Source organism: Leuresthes tenuis, unplaced genomic scaffold (assembly GCF_036924035.1).
Source record: "Leuresthes tenuis unplaced genomic scaffold, fLeuTen1.0.hap1 SCAF_9, whole genome shotgun sequence".
NCBI lineage: Eukaryota > Metazoa > Chordata > Actinopteri > Atheriniformes > Atherinopsidae > Leuresthes > Leuresthes tenuis.
The window spans coordinates 32,367,822-32,382,227 of NW_027325363.1; positions in this window are offsets into that span (position 1 = coordinate 32,367,822).

Consider the following 14,406-nt stretch of genomic DNA (forward strand, 5'->3'; position numbering starts at 1 on the left):
TTAACTTAATCACGTTTTGAATTGTAGAACAAACCCACTGTTATATTTTTAGTTCCATGTTAAAATTATCTGGACAGCTGACTGAAGAAAATATATTGTTCTGTCTAAGTGACCTTAAACAACACAAAATTTCTTTAATATTACCACTGTATCCTATACACATATATATATATAAATTATTTCAGTATTGTGTATAATAGTGAAGAATCCACAATAACTTCCTTAACTTGAAGGCTTTTTTTGTATTGCGGCAAAACAATTGCCTGTTCTTTGTAAAGTATTGCCCTCCATCTGTCTGTCTGTACAGTACAACCATACAGGAGCCTTCTCCAGCAGTGCATCGTGGGATGTGAAGAGCCTCCTTCAAAGACATAGGCGGCCATGCACTCCTCTATTATGGCACATTGGCATCAGTTACACCATAATTTCATCACCAGCAGCTCCTAGTGTATCCTGCTTACATTAACTTTTTACAGAGATTGGCAACACAGAGGCAGGGATGCATGGCAGCGCCAGCTCTTGAACTCATTTAAATTTTTGCCTCCAATTGAATGGTTGGTCTTAACATATTGTTATTTGTTGATGAAGCGTTGTATTTATATGAACTACTGGCATGAACTGAGAAGAATCCCTGCAGTTTCAGTGGGATTACATTGAGAGAAAAGAAGAAGGGGGATTAAAAAAACAACAGAATGGGACTTCAAAGTAGCAAAGTGTGCAGAGCTGTGTTTGAATGATGGCTGGTGTATTGTTTTGATAAGTGTTCCCAGAGGAGAACATGCAAGGCAGCATGTCACTTGATCCTATCATCTCTGCGATAGGGAGTCGAGGGAACATCAAAAACCAACCATAATTACCGGGTTCATACAGAAACACTGCAGTTTCAGGCAGCCGCCTGACACTCTCACTGCAGCTCAAACACACATTGTGCACAAATGCTAATGAATCAATATGCTTTAAATGTTAACCTAAATTGACATGGTAGAGCCCAAGTTGATGATGATAATACAACTGAACAGGGAGAAAGGAAGAATATCAAATGTAGACAATTCAATCCAATTCCCATGTGATCGGCTTACATCACTGCCATCTACGATAATAACTAGTAAGTGCTTGTTAACAGAGAGAGTCAGACAGACCATGAATTTCCTTGTTTGTTTGCTGAGTTTAAAACTTTAATAAATTATTGAAAAAATCTGCAAAAAATGCAAATTACAACAGAAGCATGAATGAACATGAATTAATATGCCTATTTTAACCATGAATGTGGTTTAGAAGATGAAATGAAGAATACTGTTGGTCTTGTGAAATTTGATTTGTTTGAAAAACCTGGCTTATTTCTCTAATTTGTTTGACCAAAAGCTTGCATGTAAAAATTCAATGTAGCAAAATGGAGGAAACACAACACACCATATGAATGGGAATCGGCATAATGTCAGTATTTCTTCCAAATACAACCACACACACCCACAACGATCTTGATTTTTGTGCAGCTGAAGTTGAGTTATATGTATTTTTTCAACACTACAAAACCAAGATTTATTGTAAAAAAATTATTGGGAGAGGGATAAAAAAAAAGTTTTTTTTTTTAAATCTGTGTATGGTCATGTTTTTTTTTTTGATGAAATATAGCAGGGTTTGTACCACTCCAGGCCTAAGAACTGCTCTAAATAATGGAACAAATTATATTTACAAACAGCTAAATAGCTGTTATTTTTGTGTAACACCTATACAATCAGATGTTTTCAAAAATGGCTGTAAAAGTGGTCAGTGATACATTGCTCTGAACAGCATGACTTTGAATACAACATCCAGCTGGATTCCCCTTACATTAGCAGTATACAGAGTACGGGGGAAACTTAATACAATAAAATCTCAGCAATTTGAGCTTTTACTAACACAGAAATGATGGCTTGCCAACTTCTCTTCAACTTCAGTTTCCTAGCAGGTTCACAAACATTGAACCAATTTATATCCATAGAAACCTACATTACTAGATTACTGTTGTCATTAGCAGGGTGTTTCACCGCAGCCACTTGTACAGTGTTGTGGTTAAGGGAGAGCGCACCAAGCAGTCCCAGCAATTTCAAGTCATTGTGGTCTCATTAAAGCAGGCTGTTGGTAATCCTTTGCCTTTGATCTGGGAACTGACGGGAGATGTGTTTTACTGTAGTTCAAACAATGTTCTCCTTGCTCCCCCAGCACCTCCGCCAGAAGCCCTGTGGTAGCAGAGGAGCCTGACAGTGAAAGGGTTGGGGCATGATTTGTTTTTCCACTGAGTTCAGGTGAGAGAAAAAAAGATGAGGGTTGCTGGTTGCATTTGATTCAATTTATAGTTCATCTTTAAGATTTGCTTCACATAGGGGACACTGGGGTTAGAAAAAGCGAGATCATTTGTACTTTAACAATGCATTATTCAGTCCTTAAGGACAGATTAAAAGCAGGCAAGTGAAAAAAAAAAGGAACAACCATTTAGAAACTTGATTACGCTGGCCACAAAAAAAGGTTTTTGCTTTTACAGCTTACAATAAAGCCAAATGTTTCTTTAAATCAAAGAAAAAAAACAGGATCCAATAGGATTGCTAGAACTGAATTCCAACCATAAGGCTTTAAAAATAAAACAACAAAGAAAAGGAAATAACTAAAAGAAATTCTGTTTAGTTTTCTAGCTGTTTTTTGTTTGTTTGTTTGTTTTGTTTTGTTTTTTGCCTGTTTGTTCACTGGTTCCACCAAATTTGTTTCTCATAATTCTATTTTTGTGTATGTATAGACCTGACCACAATGTCTTAAGTAGGGTTATATAAACTAATCTTCAGGTCTCATTTAGATAAAGTAACCAGATACAGATTCAATTTTAATGCCAGGTGTATAAGGCATTTTACTTATCTGAAAGTAAAAATCTATTGTTAATTATGTGACAAGCATGAAAACACTTAACTGCCCTGCTCAAAAACACACACATTGATGATCACATTTTTAAAGAGAGAGAAAAGAACATTGATGTTGTGGTCTGGCTCCTTCTCCTGCATCCTTCTCCCTGTGAGTGTTGTGTTCTTAAGGTTTCAAGCGAAGAGCAGTAGTCACATCTACAGCTCATCTACTTATAATCCTTTGGCTTCACTCCATTCTTCGCTCGATCATTATTTGCACCACTGGTAAACAGTTTTTCGTCTAAACCTCTTCAGCCTGTTTTTTAAGTTACTTACCATTATTCCTTTGCCTCGCTAATCCCTCTCCTGTCTGTGTACCCAAAAAATCTGTTTATGTACCTCTCTGCCTTTACATTTACATTTGTGCATTTAGTAAACACTTTTATCCAAAGGAAAAAGTAGAATTTACAATAAGCAATTGCAACATCAAGAGGCAGCTAGAACATCTAAACCTATGTATGTGCAGTTCAAGAGACAGTGAAGAAAAAAAAAAAGTTAGTGGTTAGTTTGTTATAAGAGGAGATACTCTCTTAGCTTCTTAGCTTCGGAAGCGGCTTTGCTTTGCAGTAAGATGTATTGCATCACTTCCTGTTGCTTTGTGTGTGCACTGTGATATTTCTTGCTCCTCTTGAACTACTAATAATCACCTTATTTCTCCCTATAATTTACACATCTTGCATAGTTAACTCTATCGCATACTTTTTATATTCTAACACTCACTCTTACAGATCTTTAGTCTTTATTTTTCACTGTTTAGCAGTATGTCTGGTTCTCTAGCTTAGCATAGCTACCAGTTCTCTTCCTCCAGCTCCTGCTTTCACCTGCTCTGTGTGTCAGATGTTTAGTTGCTCCTCTGCCTCCTTTTGTGGTAATGTAACAAATCTAGTTTTTTTTTGTAGTTTTGGAGGCAAGGTTATCTGAATTGGAAGCTCGGCTCTGCACTGTTGAAAACCACCCGATAGCGAGCCAGGCCCCTTTACTCAGTGTGGAGCCACCCAGTGTAGCTAGCTCTGTTAGTCGTCCCTTAGCAGATCCCGAGCAGCTGGTACTTAAGAGTGGCTGGGTGACTGTCAGGAAGAGGAGTCATAGTCCTAAAGTCAACCACGGTTCACCATCAACCTGTCCAAGTTTCAAATAGATTTTCCCCACTCAGCAACACATCCGCTGAGGACAAAACCCTGGTAATTGGCAGCTCTATAGTCAGAAATGTGGCGTTAGCGACGTTTCCAGGGGCCAGAGCGGGCGACATAGAATCCTATTTAAAACTGCTGGCTAAGGATAAGCGTAAATACGGTAAAATAGTTATTCACATCGGCAGTAATGTCTCCCGGTTACGCCAATCGGAGGTCACTAAAATTAATGTTGCATCGGTGTGTAATTTTGCCAAAACAATGTCGGACACCGTAGTTTTCTCTGGACCCCTGCCAAATCTGACCAGTGATGACATGTTTAGCCGTATGTCCTCATTCAATCGCTGGTTGTCTAGATGGTGTCCAGCAAACAACGTGGGCTACATAGATAATTGGCAATCTTTCTGGAGAAAACCTGGTCTGATGAGGAGAGACGGCATCCATCCCACTTTGGAAGGAGCGACTCTCTTTTCTAGAAATATGGACAAATTTATCAGCCATCCAAAAACATGACAACCCAGGGTTGAGACCAGGATGCAGAGTTGTAGTCTTACACACTTCTCTGCGGCTTCCCACCTGATGCTGCCCCCCCATCAAAAAACATAAAAGGAGCAAATCCTCCTCCTCCAAAAAAAAAATTTAAAACAAAAACTTTAACTGAACAAAAACATCAAACTATTAAATGTGGTTTGCTGAATATTAGATCTCTCCTTTCGAAAGTCTCTGTTAGTGAATGATTTGATCTGTGATCATCATATTGATATATTTTGTCTTACATAAACCTGGCTGCAGCAGGAGGATCATGTTAGCATTAATGAATCAACTCCCTCTGACTATTTAAATGTTCACGTTTCTTGTACCACAGGCAGAGGAGGAGGAGTGGCAGCTATCTTCAGATCAGGGTTACTAATCAGTCCTAGACCCAAGATTAGTTTTAGCTCTTTTGAATCTCTGATTCTTAGTTTTTCCCACCCAAAGTGGAAATCACAAAAACCTTGTGTTTGTTGTTGTGTATCGTCCACCTGGCCCTTATTCTGAGTTTCTGTCTGAATTCTCAGAGTTTTTATCACAGTTAGTGCTGAGTACAGATAAAGTCATTGTAGTGGGTGACATTAATATTCATGTAGATGTTGAAAATGACAGCCTAAATATTAACTTTAATTCTATATTAGACTATTGGATTTTCTCAAAGTGTTCACAGACCTACTCACTGCCTTAATCATACCCTTGATCTTGTGCTGACTTATGGCATTGAGAGTGAACAGTTAACAGTGTTTCCTCATAACCCTGTCTTGTCTGACCATTCTTTATTTACTTTTGAATTTACATTACTTGACTATACGGCTTCTGAGAAGACTTTTACATATAAAAGGTGTCTATCAGAGAATGCTGTAACCAGATTTAAAGAGTTGATTTCATCATCCTTTTCTTCACTGCCATGTGCTGATATGACAGAGGACGGCTACCTAAATTTTACTCCAGTAGAACTTGACTCTCTTGTTGACAGCACTATAGCTTCAATGCGTACAACACTGGACAATGTTGCCCCTCTGAAAAGGAAGGTAATCAGTCAGAAGAGGTTGGCCTCTTGGTATAATTCAGACAGTGGCGTTCCTCTAATTTAGAAGAGTCTCAATTAGTCTGGAAAGATAGTTTAATAACGTATAAGAAAGCACTTTGTAAAGCTAGAACTGCTTATTATTCATCATTGATAGAAGAGAATAAGAATAATCCCAGGTTTCTTTTCAGCACTGTTGCCAGGCTGACAAAGAGTCCGAGCTCTGTTGAGCCATGTATTCCTTTAACTCTCAGCAGTGATGATTTCATGAAATTCTTTATCAATGAAATTGTTTCTATCAGAGAGAAGATTAATGGAATCCTTCCCACTATTATCACTGATGTATCATCAAGTAGAGCAGCTTTAGAAGTATCTTCAGAACCTTATTTGTATTTAGACGGCTTCTGCCCAGTTGATCTTTCTGAGCTAACAACAGCAATAGTCTCTTCTAAACCATCAACTTGTATTTTAGACCCAATCCCAACCAGACTGACACTTCCATATTGGATTTGATCAATCGGTCTTTGTTGACAAGATATGTACTTCAGACTTTTAAGGTTGCTGTAATTAAACCTTTACTTAAAAAACCTACTCTTAAACCTACTCTTAAACCTGGTTTAAGTTATTTATCTGATAGATTCCAGTTTGTTCTTGTAAATGAAGAATCTTCCTCACACATTGGAGTAAGTCATGGAGTTCCTCAGGGTTCTGTGCTTGGACCAATTCTTTTTACTTTGTCTTCTGCTTAATAGTGCATAGCGGCACGACTGGGCAACAGAGGTCACATGCTCAGAGAAGGTCAATTGGTCATCAATAATGACACCCAAGTTCCTTGCAAACTCAGAAGGAATGAGTGATAAAAAGTCATTTTTGACAAAGATGTGTGGCTGTATAAGACCAGCAGTTCTATTTTAGAGAGGTTGAGTTGGAGGTGATTCTCTCTCATCCATGCGTAAATGTCAGCTAGTCACAGCCTGTGATTCGCTGAGACCCATCTGAGACCATGGAGTCACTCGGTGGTAATGACAGGTAGAGTTGGTTGACAGATAGATAAGTGTTTGTCACATTGTGCACCCTTCAGAAGACCTCCCCTGTTAACTTATCTCAAATTAAGTTAATAACAGAGTTCCTAAAACCATCAAATCAATGCGTTCTCACACAGTTGGCTCAATTACACGGATCATTTACGCACCTTGGCTCTGCATATCCTCCAGTGTGTATCTGCCTCTCCAGCTTTCTCTTTAAGCTGCTCTTCTAGCCACCCATGCCACTACAGTCAACACTATTATTGACGCCTACGTCTTGGATCTCAACACTTACAAAGGTTAATTAACATTGTGTTAGCATGGTGTTGTTTATTTCTGAGCTATTTCTAAGTGGATATGACAGCATTATTTTGGATCAGTTATTCTTTGAGCTTAATGGAAATGACAATTTTGTTCTTTAGCCAGCAGTTTGAAGGAGGTGTCGACCAAGAGAGCTTTGTGACACTGGAGACCCTATACTTGTGTTTTTGTTCCATCATAAATAAAATTTATTTTTACTGTAACTTATAAATCCATTGATACAGCAGTTTATTCTAAGAAAACCACTCAGCTCCACACTAATAACAGGCTCAAACATCTGTAACATCCACAATTTCTCTTAAACCTGGATAAATTCAAGCTCAAAATGAAGCTATTTCTACTACTACTACTACTTCTTACCATCTTTGTGCTGGAACTTTCACCTCTCAAATCACCTCAGATTCAGAGCACCATCACACATTTCCATTATAAACAGGCTCTCATTCTATCATTTAAGCTGATAGTGAGGGCTGTGTTCAAACTGCCATAAAATCTGTATTATACACAGGACCTTGATATAAATCACATAACTGTCTTCAGCAGACCTTTCTGCTATTAACAGGTTGAAAAAAAAATTCAATGTGACTTACAAATACATTGAAACAGCTATTTGTTCTCAGGGGGCACAACCTGTCTTCCTCTGTGTCTCTCTGTCTTAGGCTGTCCTTCTGTTTCACCATAACAAGCCAGAATCTCATATTTCAGACTGGATTATAAAATATCAAATGCTTGACTGGCAACTTCCAGCTCTCTCAGCACAGCACAGCCTCTGTCTCGACGGGCAGCAGCTTGGCACCCATCAAAATTTCTTCAGAAATCTTCTAGTTAGTAAAGTAATATTATTACAGTATTAGTAGCACCAATGCTGGTACTCAAGTTAGGCCTACTGATGCTACTTTAGTCTTAAAAAATTAGTTGAACAAAGGCATATGGTAGGTGGAAATACTCAATGTACCTCATAAGTGGAATAGTTCATTGAATCCTACCAGTTGCACACATCTAATTTGATGCTTTGTTACTTAGCCTATAGTGTGTTGTCTTAGTTAATTTAAGTGGCTTATTATACATGACCAGTCTCAATCTCAGGGCTACACTTAAGTAATTATTTGCTATTTTTCTCCCCACAGGCACATAGATGGAAATCATAAACTGGAAAGGTGGCGATGGTCTTCCATGGATGTGTGGATGACTTTAGTCAAACTATCGTATGCTTACAATGCCTCAACAACAACAGGGCCTCAAGTGTACTGGGACTGTTCTGTACAGACCTTTGGTCTCCCTCTAAGGGTATACTCTGACCACGACATGGAGAACACAGGGGCTGCCAGATATATGTTGGAGAGACGAGGGCTGAACAGTGGCAGTGTCATTACTGGTCACTGTGTCCATAATTGGAGAATAGAACCTTCATGGGCTAAGCTTAACAGAGTTGTATCCCACTTCAGCAACCTCTTCACTTTCATGAAAAATGAAGGCATATTGGATTCAACAGATGAACAACATCTGTATTGTCTCCATTACAGCTACTTGCCAAGGGTTCAAAGGGAAGCTGCAGAGTTCCAAAATTAGTGGAACAACCATGGGTTGTCTACAGAGGAAGGACAGACACCTCCACAATTGTGACGAAGAAGTGTTCTCCAGTCTGCTGGAGCTGGTGCTACTCAAGACATTTTTGATAGACATCATGCCTTTGGAATTAATGAAGACAGTTAAAGACTAAGAACAATGTTGCTGTTCTGGAAAATGACTTCACTGCGAATGCAGCAGTTATGGACAGGATTCAACATACAATAGATCCCTTGAGTGATGATGGTAATCATGGTTTCAGTTAGTTTTAGGCCTGCTACATTTTTTTTAGTCAAGATGAACAAGGCCACGCAACAATTGCTTAAGCTATGATGTAACTGTCAAGTAACAAATAATAACAGTACGCAGTGCATAACTGTAATAAAATAAAAACGTCCTTCCATCTTCTATACCGTCAATCTATTAATCGGGTAGCGGGTGGGCTGGAGCCTATCCCAGCAGTCATTGGGTGAAAGGCGGGGTACACCCTGGACAGGTCGCCAGTCCATCACAGAAAATAAAAACATTGTTATTTAAAATCCCATCAAAAATAAATGTTCTAAAAACAAATATTTCAACTTACCATCTAAGGCAAAACAGGGTTCCTAAATTCAGTAATATTACTCTCTATACCAAAACCCTGAGTATTTTCTAAATCAAAATTCACAATGTCTTAGTAGTTAGACTTCAAAAAATGGCGTAAGATGTGAGCATAATAATGAAAAAAGATTCAAAGAACAATAAGCTTAAGAGTTCCCAAAATACTAGGGCTGTAAAGTCCTAGTTGACTTATTCCAAAATTGTGATAGGTTGATTTTTTTTTGCTGTGTTAATTACATACAGTCTATGATTAATTTCATCAGGAGGAGAGTACCAAGTGCTCGTGGGTGTGTTTTCAAAGCAACCCTGTTCCACAGGTAACAGTCTGTCTTCAGAGAACACCCCCTTGTTTTCACTATTTTGGATTAGCCCAACCCACGAGAGACAGATAGATTGAAATACGTCCACGTTATTCAACGTCCAGTGGGTTGCTGAATTTATTTTTATTTTCAGCGTTTCATTTACAGTGAGTCCTCTTCTACCAACCACGTCAAAAAAATCGGCAGTGTGGCAGAATTTTACCAAAATAGACAATAGCAGCATCCCTCGGATACATCCAGACCACGTTGGATGTTAAGCCTCCTCTATCATCTAAACGTAATGCAGTAATGCATAGCTTTATTTTGTTTGCACTTGTCTTGATCTAATATATTAATTAATTAATAATTAATTAATATATATATATATATTGCGCAGATGCAAGTGATGCAAATCGCTATCAGAGCCATCCGAGTCGTCAAGTCGTTCACTCACGGAGGACGCGAACCAGAAGACGAGGGGGACGCGCTGGAGTTGCGGCAAGGCGGAGAAGGCTTCATCGACTTTGGAACTGCTGTTCTTCTGCATTTCCTGCTTCTTCGGAGGGCCCGATGTCTCCGTTTCCTTGGCTGTCTGCGGCTCCCGATGTGATGCTGTCATGTCTCAGGCCCGTTTTCCCTGGATCAGTACATCAGCTGACCGCCTTCGCTCCCGCAAAACGCTCTGCGAGGTTCGGAGTTGACAGCTGCAACTTACGAACGCTTGCACGGGAACTCCCCGCTACCTCAGTGGGTCCTAGGCCCGTTAAAATTATATTGTTGAACACCCGCTTTGCCGCCAACAAATTGTTCATTTTAAATGATCTAATTACAAACAGAAATCTGGATTTCATGTTCATCACAGAGACGTGGCAGAAGAGTGAGGAGTATGTTTTTATGAATGAACTGTGTCCACCAAGATGCTCTCTCACCTGCACTCCCAGGACTACTGGCCGCGGAGGGGGACTCGCTGTGTTTCACAAATCGGGTTTCTTAATGTGTCTTTTAATTCTGACTGCCCAGCCAGCAAGCGCGTCAAGCGTTCACAAATGTTAAATGACCTCTCTGCTGATAAATTTCCTTCTTGTTTTATCAACCGGGCAGTGCAGCCGTCTCTTGATGATTCTGATGTCAATTCATTGGTTGACACGTTCAACCTGCACTGTTCATCTATTTTAGATTATATTGCTCCTGTAAAATCTCGCTCTGTTGCCGCCGTAAACCATAATCCTTGGATGAATGAGGACATCCGTTGTTTGAAACATAGTTGTTGGCATGCAGAGTGCCTGTGGAAATCCAAGGGTCTCCTAGTCCACCGAATTTATTTTAAAGAACTTTTAACTGAATTTATTTTAGAGACCTTATTTCCTCCAATAAGAGGAATCCTAAAATTGTCTTTGATACTATCCACAACCGTGTCTCCTCCCAGTTGCCTGTTGCTCCTGTGTTCTCTGAGGACGACTGTAATAACTTTTTGTCATTTTTTGTTGACCAAGTGGCCAGCATCAGGGCAAGCATCAGCCCTTCTACTGCCCTTCTCCCCACCCCATATAAGTGGCAGTCAATACTTGATCATTTTGTGCCCATCTTCCCGTTACAGTTAACTGAGCTAGTGAGTGGTATGAAGACCTCATCCAGCCAATTAGATGTCTTACCCACATCATTACTGAAAAAAGTCTTAGAATCCATTGGTCCTGCTCTGCTCAATATTGTTAACTGCTCACTGGTCTCTGGTTGTTTCCCCTCTTATTTTAAACAGGCCAGTGTTCAACTACTTCTTAAAAAGGAATCTGGATCCGTCTTCTCCACAAAACTTTAGGCCCATTTCTAAGTTGCCTTTTGTGTCAAAGATCCTGGAGAAAGCTGTGGCTAATCAGCTCATTTCTGCTCTGAATGATAAAAGGATCAGGACAAATTCCAGTCCGGTTATTGTCAGTGGCGTTCAACTGAAAGCTCTTCTTAGATTATCTAACGACATCATGATGGCGTCTGACACTGGTAAATGTACTGTTCTTATGCTGCTCGACCTCAGTGCAGCATTTGACACTGTTGATCATGGCATCCTTAATGACGGGCTTAGGGACCATGATGGTATCTCAGGCGGGGCACTTGACTGGTTTGCCTCGTACCTCTCGGGCAGAACCTTCTCAGTAGCTATTGGCCCGTTTATCTCTTTGTCCGCTCCCTATCGGAGCCTATCATGTGGAGTGCTCCAAGGCTCGGTTTTAGGTCCTATTTTATTTGTTTTGTACATGTTGCCTCTTGGTGAAATCATAAGTCAGTTCCAGGGCATCTCTTATCACATGTACGCTGATGACATTCAGCTACAGTTTTCTTTTAACCCCAACAGAATTGATGGTCATGTGCTGCATGATTGTTTGTCAGCTATCAAGGTCTGGCTGTCCAACAATTTCCATCAGTTAAATACCAGAAAAATTGAGGTTCTCATTATTGGGCTAGACAGTTGTATTTCTACTGTGAAGGACTACGTTGGGTCTATATGCACCAATATATGTTCCTCCCTGAGAAATTTGGGCATTATCTTTGACCAGGATATGAGCTTTGACAAACACATTTATTCTTTGTCTCGCATTTGTTTCTTCCAACTCAGAAATATTGCCAAACTGAGAACCATGGTGTCGCAGGCCGAGCTTGAATTGATAATTCATGCGTTTGTGTCATCTCGGCTGGACTACTGCAACTCCATATTCACATATCTTGCAATTTGTGCAGAACACTGCGGCCAGGCTGCTGACTAAATCTAGGCAGAGTTGCCATATAACGTCTGTCCTGGCCTCGCTGCACTGGCTTCCGGTTAGTTTTAGGATTCATTTTAAAGTCTTGATTTTAACTTTTAGAGTGCTTCGTGGTCAGGCACCAGATTACGTGTCTGAACTTCTTCGCCCTCATGTCCCTAGAAGGTCTCTCAGTTCTGCCAACCTGGGTCTTCTGGTTGTGCCTCGAACCAGGTGCATAACCAGAGGAGACAGAGCCTTCCAGTCTGTCGCACCCAGGCTGTGGAATAGTCTTCCTCAGGACCTGAGAGACTTAGCTACCGTGGACATTTTTAAAAAACATCTTAAAACATATCTGTTCATGCTGGCTTTTAAGGAGTCGTAGTGTTATTTTGACTGTTTCTGTCTGTTGGTTTTGTCTTTGTATTTTTATTTTATTTGTGTGTGTACCTGTTTCATGATTTTAACTTGATACCTTGACGGTGCTATGTGAAGCACTTTGTGAGTTTTTTCCTCTGTGAAAAGTGCTATATAAATACATTTTATTTACTTACTTACCATTTTCACATGTTACGTCCCTGCAAATTGTTCATCTTAGAGGAGGTGGGACATTGTCCTCGAGATCCTGCTGGAGAGCTGCAATGCTTTTATTTTATGTAAAGCACTTTGAATTGTTTCGTACATGAAATATGCTATACAAACAAATTTGACTTGACTTGAGAGACACATCCGGTACCTACACCCGAGATGACCCAATCAGAAACTGAAATTGAAGTTGACTGAAGTTGTCAATTCAAGTTGACTTCCATTTCAATCAAACTCTCTCACACATACTACTATAGTCACGCACACTTACTATCATACTCTCTCACAAACACTATGTAACCAGGGTTAATTAACTCCAGGTTGTTTGTAGTTGTTTTGAATGTGATCTTTATATGATACGTTTTTTGTTCTAAATGTTCTATAAAATTTAAGTTCATGACAGCATAAAGCTGACGGGAGTGTGCATCTTACTTTGGTGGCGATCTCGGGAAGTTCCCTGTGAACGATGCATGGTGTGCGAGCTGAAAGAGAAGAAAAGAGAAATAATTAGAATTGAAGTGATTAAAGAAAACTCATAAGTAAGGAAACTGAAGAGAAAAGGGTATTAGGAAAAACTATCGGTGAGCTGCAAGTTGAGCAGCAGTACGTAAACAGATGTAAACGTCAATTTCACATTTAACTTGCCAAAGATGTTCCAATGATGAATACTTTGAATTTCCCTCGGGATTAATAAAGTATCTATGTGTCTATCTATCTATCTAGCTGGCTGTCGTGCAGAGATCCTGAGTCTGCTGTGGGGCGAGCAGACAGGTAGGTACGGCAGGTAGGTAAGGCTGGAGGATAATGGTGGCGACCACATGCAATGCGAAGTCTCGGAAGCCAGAGCAAGGGAAACGACGGTGAGGATGACCCAGTGTGAAGTGAGACAGTAAGTAGGTCTACATGATGAGATTAACTCGATCATAGGTATAGTTGGGTTATGCTCCTTATCTGAACAAGGGTAATTATCCTTGGACATATGGCGGTGAATTAATTGAATCACTGGCACAAAGCATGTCATACCCCAGTACGGGGCGGCTGTAGCTCAGGAGGAAGAGCAGTCGCCCACCAATCGGAAGGTCGTGGTTCGACTCTGGCTTCCCCAGGATACATGTCGAAGCGTCCTTGGGCAAGACACTGAACCCCAGTTGCTCCCCCAGTGTATCATTGGGGGTATGAATGTGTGTGAATGCTTAGAAAGCACGTAGTTATGTGTATCTTAAGACGTGCTGTATGAGTGTGTGTGAGTGGGGTGAATGCGGCATGTAGTGAAGCGCTTTGAGTGGTCTGTTAGACTAGAAAAGCGCTATACAAGTACAAGTCCATTTACCATTTACGATAGGTAACGATAGGTAACGCTGTACCCATTTCAACTATTGTTAATAGAGCCACTTCCGGTTGACGTCTTCACCACCACCAACAGCAACAGCACCAAAGCACCAACAACAACACATTCGAGAAAGATGGTGAACGAAGAGCAAGATGAAGCTACGTCCCTCTACAGTTAATTTGTGATGAGCATGGTTATGGCACAAACGCGATGCATAACGGTGCATTCTCCATCGCGTTGTTTATTTATTTCCGACGACGGCTGTGACAACAACAGTAATATCGTCTACATTCACCTTCGGTCTACATTTCGATTGCGTTATCTCGGGGT